Consider the following 21,841-nt stretch of genomic DNA (forward strand, 5'->3'; position numbering starts at 1 on the left):
TATTAAATAATTTTTAATGACTAAAAAACTTGCCATATTTTCATAGGTGAAAATGTTGTAGCTGAAAGGAAACTCATCATTTTATAGTTGAGGAAATTTTAACCCAGAGACTGAGTGCACCACCAGGTGGACTGGCCAGTTACACAGATTAAGGAGAGAATAGAAGGTAAATGGACACAGTTCATGCAGGGATGCTTGCTTTACCCTCTCCTTCTCATCTTTCAGGCCTTGATATAAGCATCACCCTCTCTGAGAGGCCTTATTCAATGCCCAAAGCAATTCTCAGTACAGAGCAGATGTTCAATAAATATTTAAATGGGTGAGTGAATAAAGTAGAACAGGAACCAAGTTCCTGAGACTCCTGGGTGGCTTAGTCAATTGAGTGTCCGACTCTTGATTTTGGCTCAGGTCATGATCTCATGATTCGTGAGAATCTGTACTGACAGTACAGAGCCTCCTTGGGATTCTCTCTCTTCCTCTTTCTCTGCCCCCACCCCCCATTTGTGCTCTCTCTCTTTCTCTCTCTCTCTCTCAAAATAAATAAATAAATAACAACAAAATAAATAAATAAACAACAACAAAAAAAGAAACCAAGTTCCTTTTTATGCCTGTTGGGGTCTTAAAATATGTCTTCAAATTCTTTGACATGCCTCCCTTCAAAAGGTAAAGCCTATTTCTCCTTTCTTTGAGTGTGGGCCAACTTAATAATTCGCTTTCAGTGCACAGATTGTGGTGTAAACTATATTGTATGACTTTGAGACTAGGGTTTGAAAGTGACTGGCTTATTGCGTTGCTCTCTTTTGGATCACCTGCTCTGCAGGTAATCAGCTGCCAAGTCACGATGACATTCCAGCAGCCTGTGGAGAGAAGCAGGTGAGCAGGAATTGAGACCTCCCACCAACAACTAGCACCAACTTGCCAACTATGTGAAAAACCACCTTGGTAGTGAATCTTCCAGCCCTAGGAAACCCTTCAGATGGTCAACGTCTTCATCACAACCTCATGAAAAACTCTGAGCCATGATCGCATAGCTAAGCCACTATTAAATTCCTGATCCACGGAAAGTGTTATGATCGTAGAGTTTATTGCTGTTTTAAGCCACTGAGTTTGGAGACAATTTGTTATGAGCAATTGCTAGCTGACACAATGTCCAACAAGGTCATACATGATCTGACCATGGTTTACCTTGCCAATCTCTTACCACTCATATTCTACACTGATTCCTTTGTTTTTAGGAAAGGAATTCATATCCTAGACAGTTATTTTCATATAACTTTGACAAAACACAAAGACAAAGCAACCTAATATGGTAGTCATGTGTTACCCTTCTTTATCATATTTTGCAATTGGAAAAGATTAAGTCTTTGCATTTATAAGAAGGAAAGAGTGAAGTAGGTCACTTGTGCATATTTGCTTAAATGGAGCAATCTATAATCTAAGAGAATTTGAAAATTACAGCTTTAAAGCTTTTTAATACCCTAATGCCATGTGCCTTTTGACAGTTTTCTAAGAGTACTACATATACTTTTCATATCCACTAGAAAACTAATCAACAAATTATATACCCAATTCCAACAGTAGAATATGAAAATGGTTATAGATAGCACTGGGTTTGAACTTGCAAAAGTAGAATTCCCCTTCTGATGAAGGCTTCTGTCTTTTGCAGGAAGGTCAGTATCAAGATTTAGGTTTTTTCACAGAGCAGAATTCTTCAGTAGACTTAGCCATGACTTCCTAGGAAACTCTTCATCAGACAGTGGTTAGCACAGGTTGGTAATTACTCCTCTAGCTACCATCCCAGATACCATGTATCATCTTCTTCCTTTGAACTAGCATTATGAGAGACAAGGCTGGGAAGAATCCCCAAATTATCACCCAGCTTTAAGGTCAGGATGATTCAAATTATTTCCCTAAATATAACGTAAATGCACAGCTGCAAAGGATTTAAAAAAAAAAAAAAACAAACAATGGGTATTAATTGTAGTCACAGAAATAAAGACTATTTTGTGTACTCTGGGGGTGTAGTTAGGGCAAAAGAACAATAGATACGATTATACACTTGCTTGGTAGTGAAGAAGGAATTTTATTAATTAAAATACCATATGAATTTTCTAAGGTGATTTGAACGTGGCAGTTCTTTACCAAGGTTAAGATACTAGGGGTTATTTTTAACCACCTTCTTCTCTCCAAAGGTCCTCTTTAAAGGATTATAGCTAAACTATTACATGACATTAAAATGATTAATGTTTTAAATCTTTTGAAGGGGGTTCTACTTTTTTTTTTTTTAATTTTTTTTTCAACGTTTATTTATTTTTGGGACAGAGAGAGACAGAGCATGAACGGGGGAGGGGCAGAGAGAGAGGCAGACACAGAATTGGAAACAGGCTCCAGGCTCTGAGCCAACAGCCCAGAGGCTGACGCGGGGCTCGAACTCACGGACCGCGAGATCGTGACCTGGCTGAAGTCGGACGCTTAACGGACTGCGCCACCCAGGCGCCCCTGAAGGGGGTTCTACTTTACGGAATATTTACCATGTCATCTTGTTTGATCCCCACAACTGTGCTATTGGGGTCATTTAACAGAGAAGACTGTAGCTGGCAACCATTCACCCAAAGACATACTCACAAATGGTGCAATCAGGGTCTGAACTCCGAGGACTCCAAACCCAGTGCTCCTTCCACTCCCCTCAGCTGTTCCCTTCAACTGACATCAGATTGTCACAGAGAACACCCTGTTTTTATCTAGTAACGGAGGAATTAGTTGACTTCCATTTTCTCCTAAGCCATTCGCTAGAGATAAGCAGGGAAGCTCTACCTAATGACAGTGACGGAATTATCATGAACTGCTTGATGAAGAATGTGCAAGTGTTCTCTTAGGTGTAAAGATTTTTCCAGTGAAGTAAGTAATAGATCTCTGTAAACTCAAGCAAATAGACATTCACAGGTATTAAGTTCCACACTATTCAAAATGTGGAGCTGGGATTTGAACCTACATATAACTAATTCTAAAGCTCATGCTTTTTCTACTATACTATACTATACTATACTGCCATGTGCTTCAGCAGTATATTTGACGGACACTATTTTATCATATCTGGGTATTGCTAGCAATCAGAAACACCACTGAAAATACTGTATTCACACTAGATCTACCATAATCCCTGCTTTCAGCTCCTCATGGATACATAACCAAGAAAACATGTAAACTATTTACCAACCATGATTGAAGGTCAGTTTTCATAGACCACAGCTGAAGATCAAGATTTTTTGTACCCTTGCTTCATAGTCATATTAAGAGCAAACCTTTAATATATATTCTGACATTTTTCCAGACGAGCTTGTCTCACCAATATTTCTGAACTCACCAAGTTTAAGTGTACCTTTGCAGGGTAGAATTTCCCCTTATCTCCTTTTCAATGCCTGGCTCAAGTCCTCTGTCAATTTTTCTTTTCTTTTCTTTTTTAATGCTTATTTATTTTTGAGAGAGACAGAGACAGAGACAGAGAGAGAGCAGGGAAAAGGCAGAGAGGAGACACAGACTTCAAAGCAGGCTCCAGGCTCTGAGCTGTCAGCACAGAGCCCGACATGGGGCTTCAACTCATGGACCACGAGATCGTGATCTGAGTCGAAGTCAGATGCTCAACCAACTGAGCCACCCAGGTACCCCACCTCTGTCAATTTTTCTAATAGAGTTTGGCCAATTCCAGTCTTCCCTCTAATACATTGTTGGCTCCATACAATTTAGTACCAAGTCATATACTATCTTCTGTTGTTTGTCTTCGCTTCTTCTGTATTTGTCTTTTAAAAGCAGCTTCCTGTCAGGGTGCCTGAGTGGCTCAGTTGGTTGAGTGTCTGACTTCAGCTCAGGTCATGATCTCACGGTTCATGGGTTCGAGCCCTGTGTCAGGCTCTGTGCTGACAGCTTGGAGCCTGGAGCCTGCTTCGGATTCTGTGTCTCCCTCTCCCTCCTTCTCTCTCCCTCTCCCCCACTCATGCTCAGTCTCTCTCTCTCTCTTTCTCAAAAATAAATAAACATTAAAAAAATAATTAAAAGCAGCTTCCTATCTGACAACTGTTTAGAATCCTCCACAGAAATGAGAACTCTCATGGGTATACAGTAAGCACCCAATAAACAGCTGCTGACTAACAGTTTACCATTACCTTTATTTTACTCAGTTCCTGAAAATTATAGATTTGTATAGATTTGTACATTTCTCCTTTATTCAAGGTTAAAATTTAAATGTACCAGGTGTCTCACAACCACTTCATTCCACAAAGAGTTGAGGTGGCTGGTGATGTTTTAATTTACTCTCATATAACTCCAAAATATTGAAAACATGCATCTCATGTTTTACTTTGCAAAAGCGAATAAATACTTCATTAAACTGTTAAGCTATAACTGAATAATTCTGTTGTTTATATCACTGCATTTGTAAACCAAAAATAAAAAGTAAAATGAACTTTTAAATAATCCTAGAAAAAGCAAATAAATTTTTTAAAGTAAATAAAATATTAAAACTGAAAAAAACAAATTAATTTTTAACATCGAATGCCCAAGATATAGTAGTGGGCATTTGTTCATGCCTACCCAGTATCCTTCCTCTTTTTTGATAGCATCCTGGTTTTTCTTTAAAGCATCTATGCTTCCTCACATAGTTCATTTAATTCCAACGAAGCTGAACTTCTCCTTTACTAGCTCTAGGCAGAGTATCAGATGACTTAAGTCAATCAACACATTCCATTCTATTGGATACAAGCTGGGCCAAGTTTGGGCAAAAGAAGTAAAATGGTCCAATCAGTCAAGTTCAGGATTCTCTTTTGGAAAGCTGGGACAGGGCTCCCTTATTTTGACTCTAAACAAGAGAAAGCATAGCTCCAATCAGGTCCACAAGGGAGGCCAACGGTAAAATAAAGCTTGCAGGAATCATAGCAAAGAGAAAAAGACATTCTGGGCCCTTACTTATGAATACACCAGTAGAAGAAAAAAAAACTGAAAAAAAATCAATATACTGCTGGAGTTTACCTTACCTACTTGAACTTTATATTCATGAAAGCCAGGAAAGTCCTTCTTTTTGATCACCTGAGTATGAAGTAAGTTGTTCCTTATTTGCAATTGAAGGTATTCTGGTTGATAGAGATATCTATACTAAAATATAATTTGCCCTACTGTCATTAGTTTAAAATGAAGCATTTTCCAGGAAATCTGGAATATCACAAAACGTATCACAGAAACAAAAGTATTAAAAGCAAAATCTATTATTATATTAAAAATGTCATTCAGTGACCCTGAGACATATCTGCAGAAAAAGTATGAAATCAATCTTTAAGAATAAGGTTAAACTACAAAAAAAAAAAAAATAGGTGGGTTATTTTCAGTAAACAAATACATTTTCTCTGGGGCGCCTGGGTAGCTCTGTTGGTTAAGCGTCTGACTTCTACTCAGGTCATAATCTCATGAGTTCATGAGTTCGTGAGTTCGAGCCCCGCGTCAGGCCCTGTGCTGACGGCTTGAAGCCTGGAGCCTGCTTCACATTCTCTGTCTCCCTCTCTCTCTCTCTGCCCCTTCCCCATTTACACTCTGTCTCTCTGTCTCTCAAAAATAAAATAAAATATAAAAGAAAAATCTTTTAATTAGAAAAAATAAAAGAAATACATTTTCTCTTCCAAGAGATAAGATTCAAAATATTTTTTTCTGTGTGAATAGCAAACAAAATAAGGTATTCAGTGTTATTTTTGCATACATAATGCTAACTTTCATTTAAGCTACTGATAGAAATGGCAAGTTTATCACTGGATTTAGTGCTTTCTCACTATATCACATAAAACTTTATAAGAATCTATAAGAACGCTTTTATGTTCCACATGTAATGATTCTAATGATAACAACTAAACTTAAATTTGCAGATGTAGTGCCCTCACTAATCTCTGCAGACGTAATGAAAAGGTCTCAATATCACAGATGAAACTTTAACATAAAGTTAATAAATATTTAAATAGTGAAATTGGGGGGGGGGGATTAATTCCCTGATACATTTTAAGTAAATTTTCTAAACATTGAAATTACTGAACAACATAAATTACTGGGTTCATATCTTTATAGGTCTTTATATATATCTTTAGAAATCTGTATTGTAATTTGCTTGGCATACATAGCATTTGCTTTAAAAATGTGTACTGTTGAGCAACTTCATAAATGACCCAGTAGCTTAGAAGCGAAAGGAAATGTGTCATCTCCCAAAGCAAAACTATTGGCTGCTGTGTATTGGTCCATGATGTTAAGAAAAATTAAGTCAATAACAATCACTGGAGGATGCTTTTATTTTGCCCTAATAGAGTGAAATCCATAAACCTGAAATCATTATTTTTAATTAAGCCCTAGTACTCATTCAAATGGTTATTATTTTATTGGTTTGAAGTTGCTTAAATATATCAGGATCAAAGAGTTTTTACTCTCCATATTAAAATAACTCAACATAAGCTACAACTCTTATTAGTTGTCTTGCATATTATACAAAAAAGGAGAAATTTAACTAATGATGACTGAAAAGGTTTCTTAATTCTAACCCGCTGTCTTTGATAAAATGCTGTGCCAAGTTTTTTTTTTTAATTAAAAATTTTTTTAATGTTTATTTTTATTTTTGAGAGAAAAGAGCCAGAGCATGAGCAGGGGAGGGGCAGTGAGAGAGAGAGAGGGGAGGGGCAGTGAGAGAGAGAGAGAGAGAGAGAGTGCACAAGTGGGGCAGAAGCAGAGAAAGAGTGAGACACAGAATCTGAAGCAGGGTCCAGGCTCTGAGCTGTCAGCATAGAGCCTGATGTGGAGCTTGAACTTGTGAAGCGCGAGATCGTGACCTGAGCCAAAGTCAGATGCTTAACCGACTGAGCCACCCAGGCGCCCCGATGCTGCTCCAAGTCTTTAAAAGCACATCTAACATCGAAACACTGAATGGTTCATTTGGACAAACTTTTCAAAAGCCACATTGATAACCCTGTCAAAAGGTGCAACTAGAGCTTTGTTAAAAAATACAGAAGGTAATCATACAGGATTTTTTTTTATTGCCCAATAACATGCATCTAGAAAGTCCAAATATTTTTTTTTTAATTTTTTTTTTCAACGTTTATTTATTTTTGGGACAGAGAGAGACAGAGCATGAACAGGGGAGGGGCAGAGAGAGAGGGAGACACAGAATCGGAAACAGGCTCCAGGCTCCGAGCCATCAGCCCAGAGCCTGACGCGGGGCTCGAACTCACGGACCGCGAGATCGTGACCTGGCTGAAGTCGGACGCTTAACCGACTGCGCCACCCAGGCGCCCCTAGAAAGTCCAAATATTTAATGAAGTGAAATTATTGCTTCTTTCAGCAAGGTCAATCTTTTTTGCCATTTAATGATTGGAGTCCTTCGTATTCTAATTTAAAAATTAAAACATATAGTCAAGAGCATGCAGACACAAACACACTGACACACTCTATTAGGATTCAAACATTTTCAAAAAAAATGTTCAAAGTAAAAGTTTCCTTTTCTCTGCAAGATAGTCGCTGTAAGTTTTCTTAGTCACTCAAAAGTGGTCGGAATTATGCTATTGTTACCTCTTATTTAATATGAACAGTTTGGGATAACCAAAGTTTCATTCAGATGATACTATACATATTATACCAATAGAAATTAAAACAAGACCAAGGGATATACACAGGTTCAGCAATGTCTGAGAAACAGAGTAGTTTAAGGGCAACAAAAGCCTTAGTATAGAACTCTGCCCTTACTAAGTCTGAGTTTGAGTGTGTGGTGATGGGCCCTTCTCTAAACTCTGTTAGAAGTTGCTGGAGAGTTAGAGCAGGCAATGTTCCCATGCAGTGCTGAGACCAAGAAAGAAAATAGATCCATTAAAACAACCAGCCCCAAGTGGTATACCCAGTATTTAAAAGCTGCTTAACACAAGTTCGAATTCACAACTTGCCAAAGATATAATCTTAAAGAATGAATACTGTCAATGAAATGGTCGAAAAACTCATGAACCACATCAACCACTTAGTCACAAGCCCAGACTTAGTGTCCTTTGGAGCACTTTTTAAATAATTTTTATCTTGAAATAAAATAATGTTTACAAAGAATTTAAGGTTATTTAAAACACTGTGTGTGTGTGTGTGTGTGTGTGTGTGTGTGTGTGTGTGTATATAAACACATATATAGATAAAACATATAGATATATAGATAAAAACATAAAAACATCTATAGATAATGTATAGATCCATAGTCAAGATAAGGCTATAAAAGCAGACCTAAACAACTTTGGCTGTAGAGATCTAGCAGAGATAAGCAAAACCCAGAGTGAGCTAGGTGCAATAATTGAACTTTTGGATTTTGGCAGCCACAGAAAAAAGGAAAATGTAATAGATGATGGGAAACGTCATACTTTTAAAAAACAGAAACTTGTTGATTGCCATCCACAATCCTGACTTTATACAAGGGACAGAGAAGACACAGAAGTTGGTTGTCTAAATGTGCCTGAGGCTGTTTCTTGGAACAGCTCTCTTAGGTACATATATGTTACAGGAAGAATTGTCATGGAAAGGAGAGAGAGTTCTTACACAGGAGAATAAAGTCTAATTAGAATCTGAGGTGGCAAGGTTGATTCATGCTACTCCTGAAAACTGTGACATATCCTTACTGAGACAGAGGCAGCCTTATTCCAGCCTACAGGGACCTATAGCACCACTTTCCTTTTAAGTGTTTGATCTGCTTTAAAAAATTGGGTGCAGAGCTTGATCTCAAAATAGAGAAGCTACAACTGGCACCCAAATAATTTTGAGGGAAGGGGTCACCCCTCAAAGCTCACCCATAAAATTATGTTAAGTATGCTCTATTCACTCTTCATCCTCCCACTAAAAAATTTTAAACAAAAATATATTTTGATAGTTCTGCCTGGATGTATTGGCTTCAAAATGTACCCAGAAACAACTAACTAGGCTGATCTGTCAGATGTGTTTTCTGGAGCATGCCTGCCCCAAATAATTGTCATGCCAACCTACACAATAATGATTATTATGCCCTCCAATGATGATATTTTAACAGATCTAACTGCAAAAAAGGATTACTCCTAGTTTGTGTTCATAAGGTATTGTTATTGCCCTTGAACACAATTCTTACCTCTCTTTTGTCTGTGGCAAGTGACTATTTACTAAATCATGTAAAGACACCACCGGATAGTTTATTTATTATTATTATTATTTTAATGTTTATTTATTTTTGAGGGGGGGGGCAGAGAGAGAGGAGACACAGAATCTGAAGCAGGCTGCAGGCTCTGAGCTGTCAGCACAGAGCCCAACATGGGGCCGGAACCCATGAGCCGCGAGATCATGACTTGAGCCAAAGTCAGAGGCTCAACTGACTGAGCCACCCAGGTGCCCCACGTACTTTAGATTGAAGTACCTTAAAAGGTCTAAAATTAGAACGTGGTCCATCAGTCAATAATGCTTTCCTTTCCTGATGTTAAACACTACACTATTTAAGAAAGCTTATATTATATGAGATTGCTGACAGCATCTGGTAGCTTGGCCTCAGACAGTTCCTAGCTATAAAATCAGAAGGTAACAAAAACATTAGTAAATCGTTTATGAGAATTTATACTGTTTTAAGAATTTTCTCAGTAAGTTGAAAAATTGTGACAAATACTAGCAATGAAATAGTTTTGCCCCAAATTCCCTGCTTCTCATGGAAGGTAATACAGTAAGAGGCTGGGACTTGAAATATCTTAAGAAAACATAGGGAGATCTGCCTGGTTTAACAGTTGAAGCAGAAAAAAAAATAAGGATTTTTCTATGTAAGCAATCCTTTACCTTCCACCTTCAAAATGTGTTTTTCATGCATAAGAGATGAAGAATAGCTTGTTCCTTTATTAAATCATATTTAATTAAATTTGCTAAATAAATGGATTAAAACAGAAGTTATGTTAAAATAATAGGAAATTTAAAAAAACAGAAAATGGAAAAATTAATTATTAGATAAAGAAAACACACACACAAAAGTGATGTTTTTAAATGTGGATGTTTTAACTACCCAAAGTTAATAAAGCAAGAGACTATTTTATTGCATCCCAGTGGGTAGATCAGTGCTTAGCATATGGTATGTGTTCAGCGAATATAGTTGTGTTTCTGTCTTGCTGTTTGTAGCAAGTGCTTTTTCTATTCATTCAGCTTCACGTTCTTTGTTCCAAACCTATGTCATACCAAGGACACGTTCCATATTGCTAATCACTAAAGATGAAATTTCTGTATAATCTTTTCTCTACCACTACCTCCAGAACATAATAATTTGTCAGCTCCAATGGATAATCAGACAAAACAACAGCTTAATTAATTAAAATCCCATTTAATTTAATTAGTGTTCCAAACCATTTATTACTTATTCACTAATTTGAGTAGATAAACCATTATCTCTAATAATTAAGATAAATGCTAACAGTTATATTACATTTATTAAGTGCCAGGTACTGTTCTAATACTTTACATGTATTAACCCATTTGATCTTTATCATTTACCCTGTGCAGCAAATAGTAGTATCCCTATTTTATAGACGGGGAAATGGAGTCACCAAGACTCCATTTAAGTAACAAGTCCAAGGTAACACAAATAAAAAGTGATAGGGCAGGGTTCCTGACCACTAGACTCTAGAATCTCTCATGAAGTCTCCATCTCTGCATGTAGTATTCCTGGATTAATTAAACACATTTTATTGCCTTTCTTTTCTTATTCCAGAGTGGGATTTGCCCAGCTTCTGTGTTTGTCTTTACTTAGTGATGTCTTTATCTTGCTCTCCTGAAAAGATGTGCCTTTGTTGTTTTGCATTTTAATGTCAAGGTGTTACTCAACTCCTTATGTTTCCTGCTCTTCATATCTTCAAGTCAATATGTCATTTAAAGTTAAAGTTTTAAAGGGTTATGATTTAAAGTACTATACCAGGTTATGTTCAGGCAGAGAGTTAATAAATGTCTTTTCATGACATTGTTGGTTCACATGTGTTTCAAATCCTAAAATTCCAAAATTTTAAAGGGCTGCTATTTGCAAATCCAAAAATATGTACTTTGAGTCAGCTGGGTGTTCATCTCTTGATGGGCTCAAATCCATGGACGGTGAGATCATGACCTGAGCTGAAGTCGGACACAGATGACTGAGCCATCCAGGCACCCCTTTAGTAGGTCAGGTCAGGATCTCACAGTCATGGGATTGAGCCCTGCGTCAGGCTCTGCGCTGCTTGGGATTCTCTGTCTCTTCCTCTCTCTCTGCTCCTCCCCCACCCACGCTCGTTTGCTTGATCTCTCTCTCTCTCTCAAAATAAATAAATAAACATTTTAAATAAAATAAAATAAAATATAAATAAAATACGAAAAGTACTTCCCAATGCTTTGAAAAGACCAGAATCAGAATATATAAAGGCAGTCATGCAAACACACTCTAATGAAGCTTTAACCTGTGCTTCACAAATCCAATTTTAAATAGAATATGAAGTCCTGGGGCACCTGGGTGGCTCAGTCAGTTAAGCGTCTGACTTCGGTTCAGATCATGATCTCATGGTTCATGGGTTTGAGCCCCACATCAGGCTCTGTGCTGACAGCTCAGAGCCTGGAGCCTGCTTCTGATTCTGTGCCTCCCTCTCTCTCTGCCCCTCCCCTGCTCACGCTGTCTCTCTCTGTCTCTCAAAAATAAATAAATGTAAAAAAAAATTTTTTTAAAAGAATATGAAGTCCTAATCTACCATTTTTAGATGTGGAACTTACTACTTTGTTTTAGTATTAACTTTTAAGAGAATAATTCATTTTAACTTTTAGGCTGAAGAAAATCTTATCCAAAGACTATACAAGACAACTCTGTGATGTAGGGGATAGAAAAATGCAGGCGGCAGAATTTTAATGAATTAGTTAATGTAAAAATATCTTCATTGATTTGCAGATTCTTTTGAGTTATCTAAATAATCATATTCTATAATACAACTTTTTTTGTCTTTTCCTTTTCCATTCATATTCTTATTTTATTACATTGGCTAGGGCTTGAACACAATGTTGAACAGTATCACTAAGAAGAATCCTTTTCTTGCTACTGGCTTTCATGAGAATACCTTTAATAACTTATAATTCTACATGGTTTTGCAGTGGTTTAGGTATATTTCCTCTGCAAGCAGCCTTATATTCCTTGCTGAGTAATTTTTTTAAGTTATTAAAAATAAAATTTAATCTATTAATTTGCATACATATTAAATATATGATTGAAAATAATATTAAAATATTGGGTACAAAAATATCTATAGTGGAGAGCTAAAATGACCCATAAAGTTACTACCATTAGTTCTGAAAAGTGGTAACTGCCCAAATAAAAGGTGTAGAATGGAATTTTATTTTTAAAGAAAATAAACCCAGACCAATCAAGGTCATTGGATGTTTTTTTAAAAAACAATTTAAAATTGTTTTTCCACATCTTCAACTTCCATGCTAGCTTCAATGATACCTTGCTCTAATTAAGGTATACTCATACTATATTTCAGACACTTCAAAAATCTTTTTTACTATTTTACCATAAATAAATGTAAACAACTCTTTTTTGGTTTATGTCATTCCATTTAGAATTTTCCACACTGGAATTACTCTCTGAAAGTGATTTTCAAGAATAATACTCGGTTAAAAACATATTTTGGTAGTTGTATTTCAGTTTCCATCACCCAGAATATCTAAGATGAGAACTCTCATATTTGATCCGTTAATCTAAAGCCGCACGTGTCTTTAGGTGATCAGTCTATATCCTAAATGTCCTGGCTACTGAATTACTTAAACTATTACATGACTACGATATCTGTGTTTAGGATAATGCAATTTCATGCATCCGAATTGACAGTGTTCCAAAGAGCATGTGGGGAAAAAACAAAAAAACAAAAACAAAAACAAAAAAACAGTCACGGGAGCTGCAGCTTTCATTTTTAGTAGCAACTTAGTTAAAGAAAATTTTTTTTAACATTTTATTTATTTTTAAGAGACAGCTAGCAGGGCAGCAGCAGAAAGACAGGAAGGCACAGAATCAGAAGCAGGCTCCAGGCTTTGAGCTGTCAGCACAGAGTCTGATGAGGGGCTCAAATCCATGGACGGTGAGATCATGACCTGAGCTGAAGTCGGACACAGATGACTGAGCCATCCAGGCACCCCTTTAGTAGCAACTTGTTAACATGTCAAGGAACTGACTTTGCTGTTCCTTGTCTCCACTGTGCTGAGAACAAGCAGTGGGGGCATGCAGAGAGGCCACTCTGACACAAATGAGCTATCACTGAATCTGTTATTAACAATGACGGCTAGGGGCGCCTGGGTAGCTCAGTTGGTTGAGCATCTGACTTGGTTTTGGCTGCGGTCATGATCTCACGGTTTATGGGTTCGGGCCCCCTGGAGGGCTCTGTGTGGCAGTGTAGAGCCTGCTTGCGATTCTCTCTCTCTCCATCTCTGCCCCTCCCCACCTCTCAAAATAAATAGATAAACTTAAAATATATATATATATATATATATGTGTGTGTATATATATGTGTGTATATATATATGTGTGTATATATATATGTGTATATATATATATATATGTGTGTGTGTATATATCTCAATGACAGCTAACAGTCACTGAGTTCTTATGCCAGGCATTGTTCTAAGTGCCGTACATGGATTAACTAATTCAATTCTCATATCCTCTATGAGGGAGGTACTATTATTATGATGCCCCTTTTATAGTTCTCCGAACTGCATCAAGGTGATCTTTAAAAATCCAAATCTTATATTTTTCTACCTCCCACCTCTACCTCATACTGGGCTTAGGATAAGCATCTTAAAACAAAATCATTAACATGGCTCACAGAGTCCTGCAGGCTGTGATCTTCTCTCTCAGCTTCATATGTACCACATTTCCCCTTCATGTTTCAGCTCCTGGATTTCTTTTAGGCTCTCGCATGTCCTATTTCATTTTCCTACAGCACACTGCATCTCCTCTCACCCCTGATTATCACATCAATTCCTTTTTTTAAGAGAAAAGTTACTGGACGGTACTATGCTAAGTGAGATAAACCAGAGAGAGAAAGATAAATACTGCACGGTATAACTTACATGTGGAATCTTTTTTTTTTTTAATTGAACTCATAGGAACAGAAAGTACAAAAATGGTCTTCAGGGGCTGAGGGGTGAGGGAAGTCGGGAGAGGGTGTTAAAAGTATACAAACGTTCAGTTATAAGATGAGTAAATTCTGAGCATCTAATATATAACATGATGACTATGTAGTTAATTACACTAGACTATACAATTGAAATTTGCTAAACGAGGAGAACTTAAATGTTCTCAATTTAAAAAGTAAGAAAGAGAGAGGGAGAAAGGAAAATAAACAAATATGTTAGGTCATGAACATGTTAATTAACCTGGAACCCTTTCACAAGGTATACTAATATCAAATCATCACATTGTACCCTTTAACTACTTTACGATCTTATTTGTCAGTTATACTTCACTGAAGCTGGAAAAAAATAGATATAAAAAATAAAATTATCTATGAGTTAAAAAAAAAAAGAAAGCAGTTCAGTCACTACTTCCTCTGGTCTCCCCCACTCCAACCCCATCTTTGTATCTCTAGCAAACATGAGGGGGCACAAATTGAATATCCAAACACGTGCTGAGGGAGGGAGGGAAAGGTGGAGGGAGGGAATGACTACTTCCAATAATTTTCTATTGGCAGGTTTTACTTCATTTATTTAGTGTCATGTTTTCACATTTTTGGTTTGTTTTGTAATCTTTGTCTGGAAGGATCACTACTTTGAGGTCTTCCTAGCATCTTAGTTGCTGTGGAACGTGCACATTGTGCTATAAGATCTGAGGTAAGAAGCAAACTGCTCTGGTACTATTTTAACTATTTGCTGCCAGAGGTGCTTATCCTCCATTTTAACTCAGAAGGACAGAGAAGGATCCTCTGTATGAAATTTGAACTCTATTTCTACTAAGAGAAATGTAGAGCCATCTTAGCCATTTTGTTCTTCTCCCTACAAGTCTCACCTTTCTACAATTTAGTTCCTTTAAAATATAGTAATACTGGGGGCGCCTGGGTGGCTCAGTCGGTTAAGCGTCCGACTTCGGCTCAGGTCACGATCTCTCAGTCCGTGAGTTCGAGCCCCACGTCGGGCTCTGGGCTGATGGCTCAGAGCCTGGAGCCTGTTTCCGATTCTGTGTCTCCCTCTCTCTCTGCCCCTCCCCTGTTCATGCTCTGTCTCTATCTGTCCCAAAAATAAATAAACGTTAAAAAAAATTTTTTTTTAAAAAATACAGTAATACTGGACACAGATAGTCTTCTGAAGTGATAAATATATGGCCATCTACTATAGATTTACATTCAATGACATTTACGTCTTACTTCATTCAAATTTCAGGACAAAATGGCAACCAGTATTCAGCCTTGCCACATCACCTGTCCCCAGATTAATGAAGATAAAGACAAATATAAATGTCTCAATTTTATTTCAAAAATAGCAAACTGCTTTATTTTTGGCAAATGAAAATATTATGTCTTTTCAGATGTGTGTATGAACAGACTAGTACTTTCAGTGTTGATATTCTACTATAATACGAGAGAATTCCATTCTATACAAAATTTTAAAGATGGCAATTCTCATCATTTCTTTTAGAGAAATGATCCATATCAGAGAATGGAAAATTGGAAAAGCATACTTCCTTTGTTTAGCTCCGAATGCTGAGGAACGTAGATGCACTTCCACGTGTGTAATCATTCAATAAACTGATTTTCAGAGTCAAAAAGACAACCTAAGTGTCCCAAGTTCTTTCTCATCCCCAGTCAAATGCAAGTACATGTTCACCTTAACTTCAAATAAAGTGTTACAATAATTTTCTTAATTAAAACAACTAAGAACCTTATTAAGAAAGAGCTATATGTATATATTTGGAGAAAAATGCTGAAAACATAACAATTTTTTTGGATCTGCGAGTCCGCATCCTATTTTATATACTGTGTGTGTGTGTGTGTGTGTGTGTGTGTGTGCGTGTGTGTTTGTGCGTGTGACAGAACGGAATGTTCCATTATGAGTTTTTGTTTTAAGAGCCAGGGATGGCTCCATGGCCATATGGAAGCAATTCAGTGTAATGGGCATGCCGGCCAACTGTGTAGGCTTTCTTCCTCTTCACAGCCCAATTCAAATTATTTGTGACAATGAGTGAGGGCCAATGAAGTAAAAATTATTGGAAGCTACACCCAACAAAACATTTATCATTGCATAGAGTAGGCATATGCACCCCTAAAATTCTGGGGGTGTAACTAATGGTCATGTAATCTTGCAACTGGCATTAATGGCCATGGTCTGAGAATCTAAAAGCTAATAAAATAAAGTCTAATCATGTTTGTGTTACAAATAGGAAAGTCCTCCTTTGGAATGAAATTTCCAGAATTGAAAGAATAAAGAGTAGTGACCATAAAACAAGCAAAAGGATTCAAGAAAAACAGAAGTAAATTTTCGGCAAAATACGTTATGAAGAATACCAAATCAGAATTTCTTATTTGGACTCACTCACCACTAAAATAGCATGAAAAGAGAAAAAAAAAACTGTTTCTGGAATCCTCATAATACTAAAACACAAGAAATTCAATAAAAAGTAGAACAATGCAAAAATTAATAAGAAAAATGAGGGGCGCCTGGGTAGCGCAGTCGGTTAAGCGTCCGACTTCAGCCAGGTCACGATCTCGTGGTCCGTGAGTTCGAGCCCCGCGTCAGGCTCTGGGCTGATGGCCCGGAGCCTGCTTCCGATTCTGTGTCTCCCTCTCTCTCTGCCCCTCCCCCGTTCATGCTCTGTCTCTCTCTGTCCCAAAAATAAATAAACATTGAAAAAAAAAATTTTTTTTAAATTAAAAAAAAAAAAAGAAAAATGAATCAGAAAGACATCACCAACTATACTTCAGAAAGTATATTTAAGTCTTCCATGTGTTAAGAATTGTGTTTCATAAAAGAACACCCTAAGAGAATGAATGTCTGAGTGGAAATGTCCCAAATGTAGATAGGTGTCCCAGTGTACATGAATCCCTTTTCTTGGAAATGCCTCGCTTTTATGGAATGTTTTTAGTTATTCCCAGCATCTTCGCAACTAGACCCTGAGAGAATGGATGGCATTTGAGCCAGGGACCTGGCTCTTGTGGGAGGTAACTGAACTGACCTAGAAGAGGCAGATTGTAGAGAAAGCTTAAGGGAAACAGTGAACTATGTAGAGGACTATTGGAAGGGAGGTGTCCATGACAAATGGCCCTGGGCTTGTGACTCAATCACTAATATGTTATGAGACCTTAGATTTCCTTGCTTGTGCCTCGAATTTCCTTATATCCAAATGAGCGTAATCACTGCTAGTTCACATCATTGTAAAGATAAAATGAGATTAAATAATACATAAAACTATACATTAAAATTAAGAGGCTGAGTGTAAGATACTACTATGGGGTTGTAATTTTGTGGCATCTGGACTCTCCTCCAAACCACACTTAGCTCCCTGGACATACACTTCCACCTACTCCTTAAACAGACTTGTGGGAATTTCTGGCTCATCCTTTCTTCCAATAAAGACACATTTTCTTTTCTCTCTGTAACTATCAGGGAATTCAAACATCCCAGTCTCCATTGTATAAGATAAAAGTCAGAAAGCTACAGTTGACCACAAGTTTTACTGTGCCCATGTTCCACAATTTCACTTAGCTCCTACTGTATAGAGATATTACCTATACCAGAATCCACTGTGCTCTTGTTTTTTTTTTTTTTTCATTGTAGCCAAATAGCCATCACGCAAACCGGCTTGCTTCGTAAAAACAAAAAAACAAATAGATATTTTTAAAGTAACTTTATTTTATTATGAGGGTCATTTGGGTTTTAATAACTTTACATGAGAAAATAAAATTAAGATTGCAAGGAAAAACACTCTTGTGTGAGGAACAAAAAGCCACATGTTATTGTGGAGAAAATTAAAGAAGGGAAATTTTGCAGGCCAGATTTTCTTGGCAGCAACAGCAAAATCTCATCGTGTTTTGAACATTTTTGCAGAGCTCTAGCATTTATAGTTCACAAAAAATACTACAGGAGAAGTTTTCACCTTAAACCTTTTGCATGGATGCTGCTGCAGGAAAATCTGCTGACTTAGACCTTCATAGGGTCTGGGACAGAAGAAAAAAGAATTTTAGGAATTGTTTCCTGGGTCTGTAGCAAAGGTCTAACTGTTATGAGAGTTCTAAGAAGCAGTTTTGCCTGGGGATGAAGATTATGAGTAAGTAAATGAATCATCTTTATCTCAGTTTGTCATCGATGATGACAGAGTAAATGAAGATCAAAAGAGATAATATACACAATGCGTCAGAGATAGCTCCTGGCAGTCAATATCATTTTTTGTACTATTATTAACATCTATTGTTGAGAATGATTGGAATATGCAACGGAGCTAATTCTTATACAGGAAGAATATATGTGCATATGTTTAGCCTCCAATCATATATGTGCAAGGTATTACACCAAATCCTAAAAATACAGAGGAACGTTGAGAAAAAAATGATCTGCTCCCAAGAAATGTACCACCTTGCAGAAACTGCAGATATACATAACAAAAAATAAACCTGAGATAGGCAAATATTAATGGGCAAAAGTGTTATAAGAATTTAAAGGAGCTCATCACTCTGAGAGTATTTTTTTTTCAAAATTTCGTGTACAACATATAATTGGAACAATGGTTTAAAAGTCATATCTTTGAATCTAATAGCTGTACAGGTTATAAAAGTGATCAATAAATGCCAGTACAAATATCCAGAAAGCATTCCAGCATTACTTTGTAGGACTGTGTAGAAGATGTCCATGTGCCGAGTAAAGACTGTCAGAAAGTGCCCAGGTTTTCAGAAAGCAAGCAACCATCCTCAAGGCAAATAGCATTCCTCCAATCACTCTAACCTGACTTCTAGCCCCGTTATTCCACCAACACAGCTTGCACTGAGACCTTGATGAGATCTCTGTGCCACTGAATCCAGGAGAGCAAAGAACCAAGCCAGAGAGCTACAAGGTCTGAACAATATTTAAAATCATATCGAGATTTTAGATGGACAACTGTCTCAGTAGAGCCCACACTGCTACCACTGCTGAGCACAGAAACTTAAACATCAGTGGATTGTTATTATACTGATCACATAGTTCCATTTAAAACTCTTAAATTGCTTCTGCTGGTGTTCTGGAATTCTTCATGAATTAAGGACACTACCAAAATTGGCACTGTGTCGTGTCAGGGTAAGCTTCACATGGATCTTACAGTTTATGTAGAGAGTGCAGTAAAATCCACAGGTGTATACCTCTCCATGACCTATGAGCTCCGTAAATGTTTACTGAACATTTATTCCTTGGGGCTTTTCTTAATTCCACAATAACCTTAGCGGTCCATTTCCAAAAAATTCAGAAGTTTGTCAAAAGCAAAGTACTATGCAGCTATCAACGTTCCTATACTAACAGACTATTCTGCATTTGTCTTGCATTATGTTCATAGAAAGATATGGGAGAAGGTATAATTTGAGTACAAAATTCAGAATTTATGTTGCACATTTGGTATTCCTATGCCCCTTTTCTGGTTCTCAAAAGGAAGGGACTATCTAACTACCATGAGCATGGTCCTACCCACCCGTCTAGGTCCCTTGTCATGGAAAAAATCTGTATCTTAATCAAGACAAGACTAATGAGAATCACGTATGAAGGACTCATATCCTCTGCCAATGGCCCTTAAAACCATGCCTTTAGGATTTGTTCACGCATAGGAACAAAAAAAATCAAATAGTTTTATATAAATTCCTGTATTTTAATCTTAATCATTAAATTACAAAATATTTTAAGTAATAGTAATTTTTGTCTTTGGTAATGATGGCCACCTAAATTCAACATAGTAAATAATCTCATAGGGCTTATCAAATCACTTAGGCATCTAGAAAAGCATCCTAAATTTTAATTATTAATTTTTTTCACTCCAAAACTTTCTTTTAATATAAAATCAGTTTGAAGCTAGTTGTCAGGATTCCCTATAATATGAATCCTAAATTGAGCTAATTAAATACAATACAAATAAAGATTACTTTAATGATAATATAAATCTTTCTATAAGATCTGTTATAATCTGGCATGATTATGACTATAAAGAATGGGCTCATTGACTCTTGAAAGCAAATTACCGATTAAGTGGTTCTGGCTTATTCTTGAAAACCTCCAAAGCATATAAATTTCCAGTAATCACAGTGTAATAACTGATACAACTTTTGACAAGCACTTATCTTGCAGTATTTGCTACCTGTCAACTTTTATGAAATCACAACGTTCAACGAGTCATTTTGAGCACAGTAACCAAGCTCTTTTTATAGACACTAACAGCACTAACAGTTGGCATGTGAACTTCCCATTAAAAACCTCCTATGGGCAATTGAACTTGACCAGGTTTTCATTTCCATGCTTAAGTATACAAACTACTGATTTATGCACACAATTAAACCTGTACTTAGTGAATCTCTATAGCAGTGTTCTTAAGCCCAGTTTTCTCTTATATTCTCCAAAGCAGTGGGTCTCATAGTGTTCCTGAACTGGAAAACCTCAGCATTATGTGAGACATGTAAATTCTCAGGTCCCACTCCAGAAATGAATCCGAAACTCTGGGGTTGGGCCCAGAAGCACATGCTTCAACAAGCCCTGTGGGTGATTATGATGCCAGCTAAGGTCTGGAAGCTTTGCTCTGGAGCAAAAAGATGTTCTCTTGCTATAAAGAAAAGATTTTAATCCCTTAGTTTAGAGCAGTAGATTTTGTCAAGTCCTGTGTCTCTAAGCCCAAGATGCCATTATACTTTATATGCTATATGGGAATTCTTTACAGATGGTATCAATTTAAAAAAAATTTTCATGTCATGAAGATGTTATAATATGGAATAGTCTCAATAAATGTTAAAATAGAGATGTGTATTGGACTTTCAAAAGAAAAATTGTGCTTTAAAAGAAAAATGCGGTTATTTAAAACAGTATGATATTATAGAGGTGAAAATAAATAACGTCTTGCCTGTCATAATTTCAACAGAGTCTTCCCTCTAATCAAAGTCCAAGAAAAAAGGGCTGATTCTAACTTTTGCCCTGTAGTGCTATTTATACCACTGGAGACATGTCAACATAATGAACGAATGAACAAAATAGGTAGAGATATTCCTACACAAGGCCCCTCAGAAGCAAGCCGGTGAGATTATCCCAAAGAATAGATAGACAGGAACTGGTTTATTTTGCTAATAGTCCCCGTGGCATGGCCTGTGGTATGCTAGAGAGGCTAAAAACTTTAAAAGAGAGAGAGAAGAAATGGACTTAAAAGGATACACCCCTCAATTTCTACATAGATTCATAATAGATACCAAAAGGAAAGCTTTGGGCAAAGCAACATTTCTTCACGCAGAAAATGGGCATCGAGTTTATGATGTATTTTGATTACTCTTTTAATTTAAAAAAATGCTTCATTTTAAGAACACGCATTTTCTATCCTACATAATTGTTATTACATGCATTGTAAGGCTGTGGGTCACGAATTTTCTCGTTTCCTTCAGGAGTTTTGTAAAGTCCACATTTGGGGTGTGAGGTAATTAGTGTGATTCCCACTTCATAGCAGATCTCCTACTGGAATGCTAATCTTTTGAGAATTTTTAAAATTTAAGGAGAGAAACTACTTTTATAGCACAACATAGAACTTTCATGAATAATTCATATTTCACAGATGTCACTGTCATTCTGGGAAAAAACACTTTATATGCTTTTTTAATGC

At 36.8% G+C, this 21,841-nt stretch overlaps 1 protein-coding gene across 11 annotated transcripts in view; it reads right to left on the minus strand.

The window, feature by feature from the left end:
• Positions 1 to 21,841, minus strand: part of ANK2 (ankyrin 2) — a 273,390-nt gene that overhangs the window by 151,924 nt on the left and 99,625 nt on the right. The window lies entirely within an intron of this gene.

The sequence above is a fragment of the Prionailurus viverrinus genome, chromosome B1 (genome assembly GCF_022837055.1).
Source record: "Prionailurus viverrinus isolate Anna chromosome B1, UM_Priviv_1.0, whole genome shotgun sequence".
Lineage (NCBI taxonomy): Eukaryota > Metazoa > Chordata > Mammalia > Carnivora > Felidae > Prionailurus > Prionailurus viverrinus.